Genomic DNA, 14,699 nt, shown 5'->3' on the forward strand with positions numbered 1-14,699 from the left:
TTATGAATATTCTTACGTAGTTAATATTTTAAAATACTTAGTTATGCTTTAATTTATTGAAAGGTTAGTTTTACATAAGCACCATACTCAGAAACAGCTTTAACAATACTGCATTGCTTTTCATTGCCACATTGGAGCTAGAAAGCATTTTTAAATTTTATGATCTATAAATTTTATAAATTTATGATTTATAAAATTTATGAGGAATGTTAGAATTATATTTATTTTAAACTATCCAATGAAGGCAACCTTTTAGCTATTTTTATGGTTTTTTATGGTTAGGGAGTCTTATAATGAACACAAGAATCATTTTAGTCCTTCAGGTTTATGCATATGTACAATATCTAATACTTGTTTAGAATTCCCTCATGACAATATAACCTCAAAGAGCATCCAAATTACAAATTAAAGCACACACACAAACACCATAAACTAGAAAAGCAGAAAATAAAATTGCTTTTGAAAGAACCTACTGTGAAATTGAATACCAGATTTCTTTAAGACCTACACAGGTTGTACATTTCCCAAAAAGGCCCATAAAAACTCATCAGAAAGTAGTGAAAATAAATTCCATAGGCTTTTGCCAGTAACATATAATTGTCTACCATGCAGTATAACTTCCAATTCCCCTTTTAAGATCTGTGGCTGACAGTTCTGACAGAAACAAATAGAAGGTACTATAACAGATACTTTATTCATTTTGATGTTTGGTTTTGCTTTAACTTATTCCCCTCTCCCAGTTCTTTTATCTAAAGATGCAGCAGCTGTTTCTTACATGATAATCTGATTCAGACATTCATTTCACATACGATAGTTGTGGGTCATTGTGCTGCTGTTAGCACAGCTGGAGTTGCATTTACATCTTCCTTCCTCTGAACAACATCCCATTTTTTTCCTTTCATAACCATACTTAGCTCATATTTAATGAACTGTCAAAAAGAAGGGCATTAATTTTTCTCTTATTTCTGCCAGTGGGCAAAAAAATGGAATATTACATATTATTTCTAATTAACTTTCTCCTAACTATAATTAATTTTGGTGTATGCATTCTTTGTCGTATTAAGATAAATTCCCACAATTGTAACAGCAAAGAGAGTCAAACTAAATGTTTAATGGTGCAGGATCCAATCTGAATATTTAATAGCAAAATTCCTGTTAGCATCAGATAGAATACTAATAGACTATGGAATATGGAGTAGACTTATTATACTGGCCAAATGCTTGGGTTGATTTCTATTTATGAAAGAAGTTATACAGAGGTCTTCCTGGAAGACACCTTGGATGATAAAAATCAGGTCTTTTGGAGAAGTAGAACAAAGAAGATATTGGGACCAAAATAAATAAGGATGGTTTAAAAGATGGGAAGTCATTTTTGGACTGCTCCTGGTTATGAAAGATTTATCCTGTCATTTTGTAGAAATGGCTGCTTTTTGTTTTTGCCCATTTTATATCTTCTGAAATAAACCTAAATATTCAGGGCTCTCCAAAGGCATTTTAGTCTCTAAAGTAGAACTTCTAATGACTCCCTACCCTTCCATCTATGCAGAGGAACTAAAGCCAGGGAAATTATTTTAGTACTGGAAGCAGAAAATCTCAGAGTCAGTTTTTCTATTCTCAGTAATGAAAACATAAAATATGAAATGAGTAAGCAACATTTTGCTTCACTTTTATGACAGCAAGATTCTATAATCTATTTGAGTTGATTTAACTGATTAGGCTGAATGGTAGATCTAGGGCTGCCAATATCATATAAACCCTACAATTTTCCATTGATCTATCTTACAAAAGAAACCAAGAAAAAAAAGACTTTAGGCAAGGCTTATCAAGACTTTGGAATGGGTTGTATTTCCATCCCCCCCCCTTTTTTTTGTCTTTGGGTGTTCAGTCTCTTCATAAATCATTTTCACCTTTTAAATCAAGAGGAACTTTGCATCAAATCAAGCAGTTAATCTAAGAATTATAGAAAAACATTTTTAGATTCCAGGCCATGGCTCAATCTTTGTTTTTCTCTACATGTATCTTTCTTGGTTTAAGGAACAGTGTATGCACTTAGTAATGACCAGATTTTATGCATGTACATTACAAATCGTGCTAGTGCTAATTAAAGAGACACCACCTATGAAAATTAATTCAAATATGTAAATTGGTAAATGCTTAGAAATTCATACCTTTCAGCTTCAATTACTTTGAAAATATGTACAAATATATTTATGGAATAATGGAAAAATGTATCAACTTGGTCTTATTCATCTTATATGAGAATGAATCTTAAAGTTACTTTTTTACTTGCCCAAAAATAATAAACAAAGGGATCAGATAACAAAAGTGAGGTTCAATAAAGTTATTGGGGCAGTGTTTTCAGTCTGATTGGTTAAGCATAGGCAAGGAGAAAGGATTGAAAAAAAATTCTTGTTCAGCCCATATTTTAAATCATACAATCTCATTTTCCTTTCTTGGACTACTTGTAGATTGGAAGAGATGGTCTTTGGATTATAGATTTTCTCCAAATGTTATAGTTTTTTCCTCATACATTTATGGAACAAACTTTGGATTTAAGACAGTGAAACCAGTTCATACATCCTGAACAAGATCTGGAAAAGTTCTCATATTAAGCTGGCTTTATTACAACTTAAAAGCTGGCACATTTATTGCAGCACACATTTTTTCTTGAGATGCCCAGAGTGTTATCACAAGTTGCAAGTACAGCTGGGGAAGGCATGTAATATGAGCAGTCAGAAATGAAATTGAGAAAAAACAAGACAGTGATAATTAGAAAATTAAAAGTGACTATTCATAACAAAATTATTGGGCACAGGTATTTTTCTAATGGTGCACTGGTTTACATTTGTGAGAAAAGAAATTGCTGTCCATGTTCATGTCTCAGGAGACCAAATCTCTTGATGAACAATATTAATTTCTTTCATTTTAAAATTCATCTTTATCAAATTGATTTCCCCATTTCTCTTGAAATGGACATGTTTGGGCATTGCTGGCAAAAAATGGTATTTATCATTTTGGAAGATAAGCAGAGAGATATGAATCCCTGTTAATATATTAAATGACTTGAATGGCAGGACAAAGTATTTAGATAAATGCCAAGCTTTAGAATGATTTCCATACATGTGATACTTGCAAAGTTCAAGAAAAGCTTACTATAGTAAGTAAAGCTTACTTACTTTCTTATCTATCCTTTATTTGTATGGAAGCAATAACCACAAGCACAATTCCATTAACAATTTACTTAGTTCTTCTGTTTTCCCTATGCCAACAATTTGGTGAGAATTTGCACAGTCATACTTTTTTTTTAAAAAAAAAAAATTGGTAATCATTGCTAAGAATTGGCTGGAATGGCTAAATAAACCTTTAAAATGACTAACTTTGTAATTAAAAAGCAAATCTGATGAAATTAATTCTACTTGTATTATAATTTTATACAGGTACAAAAAACACACCTCAAAACTGAGGGTTCTTTTTAGATTCAACATTTTAATTTTATGGAAAAATACATCTCTTGTATAGTTTAAATGTATTGTAGTTTATTATGTGTCATGGTTTTGGTAAATGAGACCAGATAAAACAGAACTCTGAGGCTAGGGATTTCCTCAAAGAACAAGTTTATTGGTTACAAAGTTTCAGCACAATCAAAAGTGAAACCAAGTCTGAATACTTGCTTGATATTAACTGGGTTCCTGGCTTGTGTTCTACAACTGCTTTTAGAGTCTCAAGAGTTCCTTGTGTTTCAGCTGCAACAGGCCCCTGTATGTCGCTAGTCAACATGAGTGGAAAGGGTGTCATTGCTAACCTTAAAGTCCGAAACTCCATCCTCCCACCAAATCATGGGGCGCCACTTATCAAGCCAGGCCAAGTCCAGAATTACAGCCTCAGTCACCTTAGGAACCACCACCAAATGGATTATTTCCCAGTGCCTCCCCATTTCCAAATGCACTGGTTTGTCAGATATGTGGCAGGAGTTCCTCCAAATTTGCTTGTTCAATTTCATGGCTAGAGGCATTTGCTTGGCATGGATTCCCAACTTTAGCACCTTAGGGAAATTGATTAAGCAACCTGAGACATTTAAATCTGTCTTGGGCACTATGATTTTGGCAGAGATAGTGAAAGGTGGGATGCGTTGACTTACTATTGCCCCCCTCATCACTGTCATAAGGAGCTGGCATCAGCAGGTGCTCTGGTGGAGCTTCTTTTTCTCCGGGGGGGGGGAGGAAGTAATACAAACAGCTTGCTCTTGATGGACCCAGTTCAACTTCTCTCATCCATGTCATGTGCTCCTTTTTGGATTTGTGGTGGTGGCAAGTGCACTTTTAGCCTGGGGAACAGGAACCGAACAATCAGCAGCCCAATGACCTGATTGCTCACATTGGTAACATTTGATTGGAGGCTCAGTGGATGCTCGGAGAAAACTAATGGCTGCAGTAGTTTTCAGACATTTGCCAGACAGGCGTTTCTCTTGGTCCCACTTCAGTTTTGATTCAGTGGTGGTGGGTCTCCAGTAGTAGCCCAATTCGATATCTAGGGTCACAGCCATGTGATATCACTCTCAGAGCTGATCACGAACCCCCCCTGGTAGGTGCACTCTTGAATAAATCTTGGTCTAGACCCTCTTTGAAATGGTGAATGAGCTATCATTATGGCCACTATCTGATCCTGCCAAAATTCTCTGATGTAGTCTTTGGCTGGTTGCTCTCTCTGCCTCAGGCTATGGAGAAATCTGGCTCTTAATTCTCCCATAAACAGATTGATGTCCCACAATTCTGACACCTGCTCATTGTGTAGACTGGTTACCCACTCCGCTGCTTCCCTTTCTAGGTTTGTGGCAACTATGTCCACCATCCTGGCATTGTTGGGGTAAATAGGGGCATAGAGATTCAGGTGAGCCCATACCTTGTTCAAGAAAGTTGTTCAAAACAACTTCTCGGGATCTCCATCAAATGTGGGCCTGATGGTAGGTGGGTCTACTGGCTATTTCCTCCAGTAGGCTGGATGGTAGGCTAGCTGTTGATACTGGAGTCACGGAGGTACCACCCTTTGGAATCCCCTCAGCTGGGCCCCTGAGCTTGCAGGATGCTGGTTTTGCTTGAGGCTTCGCTTGGGTGCCAGTCACGATACCAAAGCTGGCTGAGCCATCGCAATCAGGATTGGACTCCGATGAGGAGACGGGTATGTTGGTAAGTGCCTGGTGTCCTATCCAGCAGAGATCACAGAATGAGCAATCATCTCTGTCTCCCCCACCTTGAACTGGTCAAACTTCTCTCTCAGTCTTTCAACTGAGTGGCTGTGGATGGCCATCAGGTATCTCCATGCCCCAGAATCATCCGATCCAGCTGGCCTTTTCACCTTTCTTAATGCAGGCGATTGAAGGCTGTGAGATAAAATCAGAGGAAATTCCATCTCAGCAGCTTTGGAGTGCTCCATCATTGGGAAGTCACCTTGAAGTGGCCAAGCTCCCCGAGGGTCAGGATTCCCTCTGGTTGTTCCAACTTCTCAGGCAGAATTATGCAGGTTTTCAGTCGAGCTCCAGCCACAGGAGCTCCACTCACCACTTGAATAGTAGCTTGCACTCCAGCAGTTGGAGTCAGGTTGAGGCCAGCTGTTGATTCTCCCTTACTCTCCATTCTGGCTTCTTCCCTGAGTCTTTGCCATCCTCCCAAAAGGCAACTGGGGCTCAGGACCCCACGGCAGCGATTTTTCGAGACTTGGTTTAATGTCATGGTTCTGGTAGATGAGACCAGATAAAACAGAACTCTGAGACTAGGGATTTCCTCAAAGAACATGTTTATTGGTTACAAAGTATCAGCATGATCAAAACTGAAACAAAGTCTGAATTTCCCTCCAAAGAGTTACACTATTACAAAGTTAAACTTCCCACCCCAATATTATGCAACCCACTATGTTTCCCAATAGAATAGTTTGGCAGGCTTTCTTACAGTATGTCCAACCCCCAGTCCAACCAGTGGGAATGACCTTGGTTCCCATGGGACAGAGAATTGTTTAGACTATCAGAAAACCTCCATTTTCCCCATCCCATTCTTGTGGCAACCTAGAATGAGCAAGATGGCTTCAGCCAGGTTCGTTTAGAGTTGACATTATGCTAATCAGATATTTTTAGTTTAAAATTCAATAAAGGTTTTTGATTTCTGTTTTAGTAATAGTATTAAAAAGAGATATTTTACAATATTAAAAGTGATTAATATATTTTATATAAAAGCAGAATTTATGATATTTTAAACTATTTTAAACTTTTGTTCTCATTATTTGAAATTTATTCTTATATTTCCTTTAAAAACTTCTCATATAATATGTTCAATAAAAAAAGAATAAAAAAACAAACTAGCTGTATATGTTACTTTAGTTAATAATGGGGATCAATTGGCTCAGCATGTCCCAGTCAATTTATTTACATGCCACATTTTCTAGTTGTAAACTGTGTGAATCTCTTTTGAGTAGAATAAGCAATTTAAATTCCAGCAAAATAAATCCATCAGACTGTATTAACTCTCCTGTAGTTCATTTAAAACATCTTGTAATTCAAATAAGCAGAAAGCAACTGAGTAACAATAAGCAGTACCAACAATATCAACATTACGTTGCTAAGCATTTCTTTCAATATTTGATAATACAACATTCCAACATACTCTTTGTCCAAACTAAATAACAAATAAATTAGTTGCTAGAGAGATGAAACAGTAATCACAAGGCACTTTATACAACCTATCAGAAGAAAATCTTCTCTAAGTTCCACATACTGAACTAACTGGTCACCCTCATTCAGACTGTAATTCCTCTAGACAGCTGAACAGCTGGAAGAACAAGAGTAAACACAACATTCCTTTTGACATGGGCAAATGGGCAGCTGGTAGGAGCAACCGAATCTTGTTGTGAAGCTCCCAATTAGTCCTTCTACCATTAACATTTTTTTTTCTAGAGGTATCTTCCTTAAGTTACTGAACTACAACTCCCAGTGTCTCAACCAATATGGTCAATGGTTAGATATGCATGGATGTCGTTCATCAGCATACTGATGGCTGGATGTTTTCATTCAATTGTATTCCTATAATATATTAAAAAGTGTTCAGAAAACCTGGCTACTATCACATCAGCTACATTCAAGATAAGGAATGTTGGCCTGCATATTTGAAATAGGGCAACATGCTGAAGTCACCAATTTTGGATCAGAGGACTCCTGGTTTAGTAGTGTATATGTTTAAATATTTATAGCATATATTAAATCCTGATATGTAGTAAACTAGTGCATTAGGGGAAAGAGATAATATAATTCTTTTTGTGATACTTACCTGATTACATACGGAGTGTTTTGACATGAAAAAAATAGCTGATCTGCATTTTTTTTTCAGGAAATCAAAAGGAAACTATAAAATAAAGTGATTACATATTTTATTTTTTAAAATAAAACTCAGCCAATATTTATTTCATTATGTATAAGACATTAGTAATTTTAAGAACAGTTACAAGATCAGGCTCAAGAAATATTTGTTTCATTTATAAGGATAGTTAATTAAAAGAAGTAGCTTCTAACATGCTTATCTGATATTTCTGCATATTTGCATCTAACATGTGATGCTAAAATAACTTTAGAGCAAAAGCTTTCAACATTTTCCAAAAATGGGTTTTAAAACTACTTCATATAGCCACCAATCTGTACAAAAACTCTCTGCCTGGTATACTTGGAATCCCTTTCCCTTTCTTTGTTCAATGTAGAGAAATATTTAGTTATTCTGGTGTTTCAGCCTAGTAATGTTTCAAGACATCCTATTAAATAAGATGAGAATCAGTTGTCTTCTTTATTAAGTATTTGCTTTAATTTGTGTGCTCTTTCTACTGACAGAGTAATTTTTGCATGGCAGGGAAAACTCATTAGAGACCTTTATTGTGGTTTGTACAGACCTTCTTTATTAAACTGCCTAAAACAAATTCCACTAAACGTGATTTGAATTTTGATTGAATGTGTAATGGAGGTGGCAGTTGCGCACATTAATATGTGAGAAATCATGTATTTGATTATATTATTATTGTTAATTACTGCAAAAATTAAAAGCTTTATAAAAAATTGAATTGGCATTTATTCCAACTGGGAAGGCACCATATCCAATAATCAGCCTTGTCCATCAAATGGAATTGGTGGTATTTCTACCTGATTTCAAAAGTAACATAATCTTATTCCTGCTGAAAAGCAGGAAAGATATCAAGGATTTAACTCCTTCTTGGCCCATGATCTTTAATTTCTATTCTCCACAACTGTATTCTGTGCTGTAGAATACACAGAATCATACAATTTTGTATAGTATACTATATTTTAGGGCAATAAATTTTAATTTTGAAACATCCTACGTAATGTTAATAAAATCAGTCCAAATGCATAATCCAATCCTTCTGTATTTCTTTTCCCATTCATGCTAGCTCATTGTAATATGTTGCAGGTATTAGAAGAAAAATCAGCAGGCACTTAGGGACTGAATACAAAAGTTCAAAGATGAGATGGAACCAATTGTGATGGGCATAGGTTTAATAGATCACTTTTACTCAGACCAGCCCATCTGCAGTTCTTTCTGTTTTATACAGAAATCTCTGTATCTCTGATCCAGCTGGCTGCAGTGAACTTTAGGGACAAATGCCCCCATCTCCCATCTTGACTTCTGCTGCCAACCCATTCCTATCTTGCTTGCTGCTAGGATTTTTTTCTATTTCAGGAGGGGAATCTTCCCCTCATCCCTTTTTAAATGGGTGAAACTATCAGGAGTTGGGGTTTTCTCAGAAAAGGGTTGGTGCTTTCCTGGCATGGATGGGAGAGAAAAATAGAGAGTAGCAAATGAATAGGGAAATTCATCAATTCTGGAGATTAAATAACCATAATCCAGAGAGAACACCTGGCCAAAGAGGAAGTAGAGATTGAAATCCAGCAGGAATATTTTAAGAAAAGCATTTCCGACTGAAGCATGTATAGAAAACAAGCAGTTAAAGACTTGCCTCTGATTGGCGACTCCTCTTGGCCGGCTCGCTGCCTTTCTCTGCCATGATGAGTTGCTCTGGTCTCAACCTTGGCAAAACGCCCCCCTCGGCGCTGTACTTCACCAAGGGAGTCTACAGAGATACTTCAGCCCAAGAGGGGGATGGGCGGGGAGTTAATGGGCACCCCGATCACTTGGGATCGATCCGGCCCTCCCCGGTCGAACCTGCTCTCTCGACGATCCTGCCACCGATGATGTAATACTGCCTTCAGAAGAAAGTTCCAGGCAGTCTGGCCTCAGCCACACACAAAATGGCCACCAATGACTTCAGGCACACTCAAAATGGCCGCCGAGGCTTCAGCCCCACACAAAATGGCCGCCGGTGACTTCAGCCACCCACAAAATGGCCACCAGTGACTTCAGTCACACTCAAAATGGCCGCCAAGGCTTCAGCCCCACACAAAATGGCCACCGGCAACTTCAGCCACCCACAAAATGGCCGCCAGTGACTTCCGCCACTCACAAAATGGCCACCGAGGGCCTCAACCACATACAAAATGGCCGCCGGGGGCTTCAGCCACACCCAAAATGGCTGCTGGGAGGCAATTCAAAATGGCGGCCGCCAATTTCGCGCCCTAAAAAAACGGCCGTTGGAAGAAGGCCTTGAGGCCTAGGGTCTAAGCTGCAACGAGCCCTCGTTCAGGTGAATCGCCTGGGCTCCTAAAGCAGCTGGTGGCATGTGATTAGGCCGGCTGGAAAAGCTGTCGTCCAAGGCCTGACAGGCCCTCCCGGCTCCGAAAATTGGGCCGCGCCCAAATTCTCACCTGCTCCAGGAGCGAAGACAAAACGCGTCTTGGGGCAAAGAGACTAAGTCTAAAACTGGGGTGCAGTTGGCACAGAGGGGGCGGTACTAAATTTCAGACTTAGTCTAATTGGAGCAGATAGATTAAGACAACCCATCCGTGGGTTCTCCATCCAATCATGCTGGAGAACAAGCAGTTAAAGACTTCAATTGAAATTGGCTTCATGAGGTTTACTATTGATGGAAGAGGAACAGAATAATGAACATCTTCTAGTGATAGTACTATCAGTATGTACAGTGTTAAGCTTACATTTTAAATGTAAGCATTTTACACATTTTACCTTAACTTAATTATGATTCTAAAATGCCTCATGTCATAGACATGCATTAGCATGCTGTAATTAGATGCTAATACCTGGACTCACCAAAATATTTCTAAAAAGCAGTTGGATTAAAGACTGTCTCTATTGTTGTATTTTTAGTCCATTAGTGAAGTATTGCATTGTGGAGTACTATAATTTTTAAAAAAGATCATTGTACAGCCTCTTCAGTTTAGACCAGGCATGTCAAACTCGCGACGTCACATGATGTCATGTGACTTATCGGGACTTTTTCCCCATTGCTAGCAATGGGGTGGGCATGACGAAACTGGCCCACGGGCCAGCAGTTTGACATGCCTGATTTAGACTAAGGTAGTTAAGTGTAAAGGTAACCAAATACATAAAGAACAGTTTAAATAGAAAAAAAATACTTTCCTTAATTTGTTCATAAATTTTACATTAATTTCTGGGCAAATCATTCACAATCCATACATTTTCTTTTAATTACTACAATAACATCAGCACAGGCATTTTCTTATAATTATTACAATAATATTAGCGCAGGAAAATGAGGTTTTAAATTCCATGGCAGGTTTGGTTTACAAGCAACCATGTGCTTATTTTTTCCCCTTTAGTGCCACTAACATTAATTTCGTTAAAAGGAAGAAAAAGAGTTTAGCATTCATTAAATATTAAACGCATCTGGAAAGAATCTGTAGACCATAAGAAGAATGTTTCAAACTTTATTTCTAGATTTAGAATATGCCAGTCATGAGTTTGTTCACCATCTGTCAGTTCTTTCATTTCACCAGGGAACTAAGCTTTGTGAAATCCCGCTTAGAGGCAGAGAAGAAATATCTTCTTATTCTCAAGGTGGAGCTCAGGATTTTTTGAGTGTTTCTAGAAACTTGCAAGACTTATTCAACAGCTTGTTTGTTTTGGAGCTCTATCACATTTTAAGATTTTGTGAGTTTCCCATTTTTTAAAAAAGAATATTGGTATTTTTTCTTTATAAAAAGGTAGTATGTATTTCCAAGAAATCTGACAGAAGATAACATCTTTTGAGTTTGATTATTCATCTATGCTCTCACACTCTCTCTTGTTTCTTGGTACTTCATCTCTTTGGACAGTTTCTAATGCTACCATCTTCTTAGAATATGAGAGAAGGGGGCGTTGTCTTACCTGAACACCTTTTCTCAGCATGATGATGGAGAATCCACGGATGGATGGGTTGTCTTATTCTATCTGCTCCAATCAGACTAACTCTGAATCTTAGTACCGCCCCTGCTGTGCCAATTGCACCCCAGTTTAGACTAAGGCGATACCCAGACTTTAGTCCGACGCATCTGTTCAATATCGGAACCAGGCCAATTGTCCTTAATGGGAGGGAGTGGATTCTCCATCATCATGCTGAGAAAAGGTGTTCAGGTAAGACAACGCCCCCTTCTCCAGCATGATTGGATGGAGAATCCACGGATGGGACATACTAAAGCCCTGTGTCCCTATGGGTGGGAATTAGTTTGGGCCTGAGTCCCATCTGATGTTAATGCGTGTTCTAGTACCCCGGGACCAAATGAAGCAGTAGAGGAGGCATCTCTGTCCATCTTATAGTGACGGACAAAGGAAGATGGCGAGGCCCATGTTGCTGCTCTACAAATCTCCTCTATGGAAGCCTGATAGCCCAAGCAGCTGAAGTAGCTGCGCCTCAGATGGAATGGGCCATGATATGTCTAGGAGCTTGCAGTGACTGAGTCTGGCATGCCAGAGAAATACAAGCTCTAATCCATCTGCCTATTGTGGATGAAGAAACCTTCTGTCCTAGTGACGAAGGATAAAAGGACACAAATAGAGCCTCAGTTTTGTGGAAGGATGAGGTTCTCTGTATGTAACAATATAGGACCTTGCGCATGTCCAGCTTGTTCCACTGTACCTCTATGTCATTAGATGGGTTAGGACAGAAGTCCGGCAAAATTATTTCCTGCGATCTATGGTACAAGGAATTTACCTTGGGCATGAAAGAGGGGTGTAGCCTAAGGGTTACCCTATCATTATGGAAATTACACAGGTATTTTCTCACTGAAAGAGCAGCCAGCTCAGAAATTCTTCTGGTTGAAGTTACAGCAACAAGGAATGCCACTTTCATCGATAATTGTTTAAACAAACAAGTGTCAATAGGCTCAAATGGTGAAGAAACAAGAGCCTGTAAAACCTGGTGAAGATCCCACAAGGGGTATCGGTGTACAGTCGGTGGCTTGGCGTTGTTAGTTCCCTTTAGGAAGGAGCGTACCATGAGGTGATGTGTCAGGGAGTCATTGCCGCAAGTAATTACCGTGGCAAGTGCTGCTACCTATCTACGGATGGTGCTTGTGGAAAGCCCCTTGTCCAGGCCATCCATCAGGAACTCCAATATAATTGGCACGGAAACGGCCAAGAGGTCAATTTTGTGATCTGAACACCAAATACAGAAGCTCTTCCAGGTGGCATCATATATTCTATTCGTTGAGGGTTGCCTGGATTGCTGAATCATGGCTATGACCCTTGACGAATATGAGTCTCGGCCTAAGGCCTGCCTCTCAAGTGCCAGATGGTTAACTGGAGCCACTGAGGGTCCAGATGATGTAGTTCTCCCTGAATGAGGGAGATGCGACCTGCTGGGATCCTCCACGGAAGGGAGACGGAGAGCTCCATCAGGTTGGCGAACCATGGACGTCTCGACCAATGTGGTGCAACCAGGAGGATCTCTGCCCATTTGTGAAGAATCTTCCGGATCATGGAGGGAAGAAGCAGTAAGGGAGGGAAGGCATAGAGTAGTTCCCTGGGCCAGGGACTGCGGAGCGCATCTGTCCCTTCCGCTGATGGAGACGGAAACCTGGAAAGGAATCTGGGGAGTTGTGAGTTGGTTGGGGAGGCAAAAAGGTCTAAGGTTGGGGAACCAAACCTGTCCACGATCTCTCTGAACACTTTCAGGTCCAGTTGCCATTCAGTATGGTCCATGGTGGCTCTGCTCAGTGAGTCCGCCTGTTGATTGGTCACTCCAGATATGTGCTCCGCCCTGATGGAAGCAAGATTTAATTCCGCCCACAACCCCAGCAGTTTGGCCTCCTGCATGAGAGGCCTGGATCTTGTTCCCCCCTGTCTGTTTACAGGGCCTTGGCTGTAATGTTGTCGGTAAGAACCAGGACATGCCGACCCTGTACTATGCTGCTGAATCTCTTTAGGGCCATATGTATGGCTCTGAGTTCCAGCCAGTTTATATTGTTCTTTAGATCCTGTTTGGACCACCGACCTTGAGCCCAGTGTGACTGGAGGTGTGCCCCCCACCCAAACAGGCTTGCGTCCGTCCTGTCTCGTTCTTTGAATTCTGCTCCCCATGACAGTGCCGAGAGTCCCACCAATGAAGGGAGTTCAATGCCAACCGCGGAACTCGGACCTTCTGGTGGGATGTGCTGATGTGAAGCCTCTGAAATGGAAGGAGAAGCCACTGTAATTCTCTGGCATGGAGATGTGCCCATGGCACAATTTGCACGCAGGACACCCTCTTCCCCAGTAGCTGTGATAACAAGGCCAATGTTACTACTTTGTCCCTTCGGATCCGACGTACAAGGGTCTGAATAGAGTCCCATCTGTCCTGTGATAGGTAGACCGTACAATTGTTTGTGTCTATAATAGCGCCCAGATGGAGGAGCCGAGTTGTCGGTACGGTATGGCTTTTCTGGAAATTAACAGAAAACCATGCTCCTGAAAGGTCTTGATGGCTAGGGCGAGGTTTGACTGAGCATTCTGGAATGATGATGACTGTATTAATATGTCATCTAGTTAGCATTGAACTCTAATTGGAATTTGTCTAAGGTGGGCTGCCAGCACTGCCAGTACCTTTGTGAATACTCTAGGTGCTGAAGAGAGGCCCAATGGTAAGGCTCTGTACTGGTAGTGGCATTGGGCATAGCTAAATCTGAGGAATTTGCAGTGGTCAGGAAAAATAGGAACGTGCAAATATGCCTCAGTCAGGTCTATTGACGTAAGGAAGTCTCCTTGTCTGATGCTAGCCAGGATTGATTGCAGCGATTGCATCTTAAACTTCCTATACATCAGGTAAAGTTTAGACCTTTTAAGTCTAAGATTGTCCTCCAGCCCCCCCGAAGACTTAGGGACGACGAAGAGGTTTGAATAGAACGCTCGTCTTTCTTGGTCTTGTGGTACCGGTTCAATTGCTTGTATTTGTAATAGATGAGCTATGGCCTCTGACATAAGAGCTGCTCTAGTCCTGTTCATGGGAATAGGGCAAGAGTGGAACCTGTCAGGTGGTCTAAACCAAAACTCCAGTCTCAGACCCTGAGTGACGATGTCTAACACCCATGAGTCTGTAGTAGTGGCTGCCCAAGTGTTGGAATAAAGGGTCAGCCGGCCTCCTATGGGAGGTGAGACTATGAGATCACTTGCCTTGTTTAAAGGAACAACCCCCCGCGCCTCGAAAAGGGCCACTTGGTCTGGGCCTGCGATCAATTTCTATATGCCGAACAATCCTGTTGTCGTTCTTATCTCTGGAAAGAAGAGCGAGATGTCTGAGCCCAGTCCCAGGATGAAGCTGGCCGAAAG

The sequence above is a fragment of the Crotalus tigris genome, unplaced genomic scaffold, assembly GCF_016545835.1.
Source record: "Crotalus tigris isolate CLP2741 ecotype Arizona unplaced genomic scaffold, ASM1654583v1 scf7180000018347.1145750, whole genome shotgun sequence".
NCBI classification, from domain to species: Eukaryota; Metazoa; Chordata; class Lepidosauria; order Squamata; family Viperidae; genus Crotalus; species Crotalus tigris.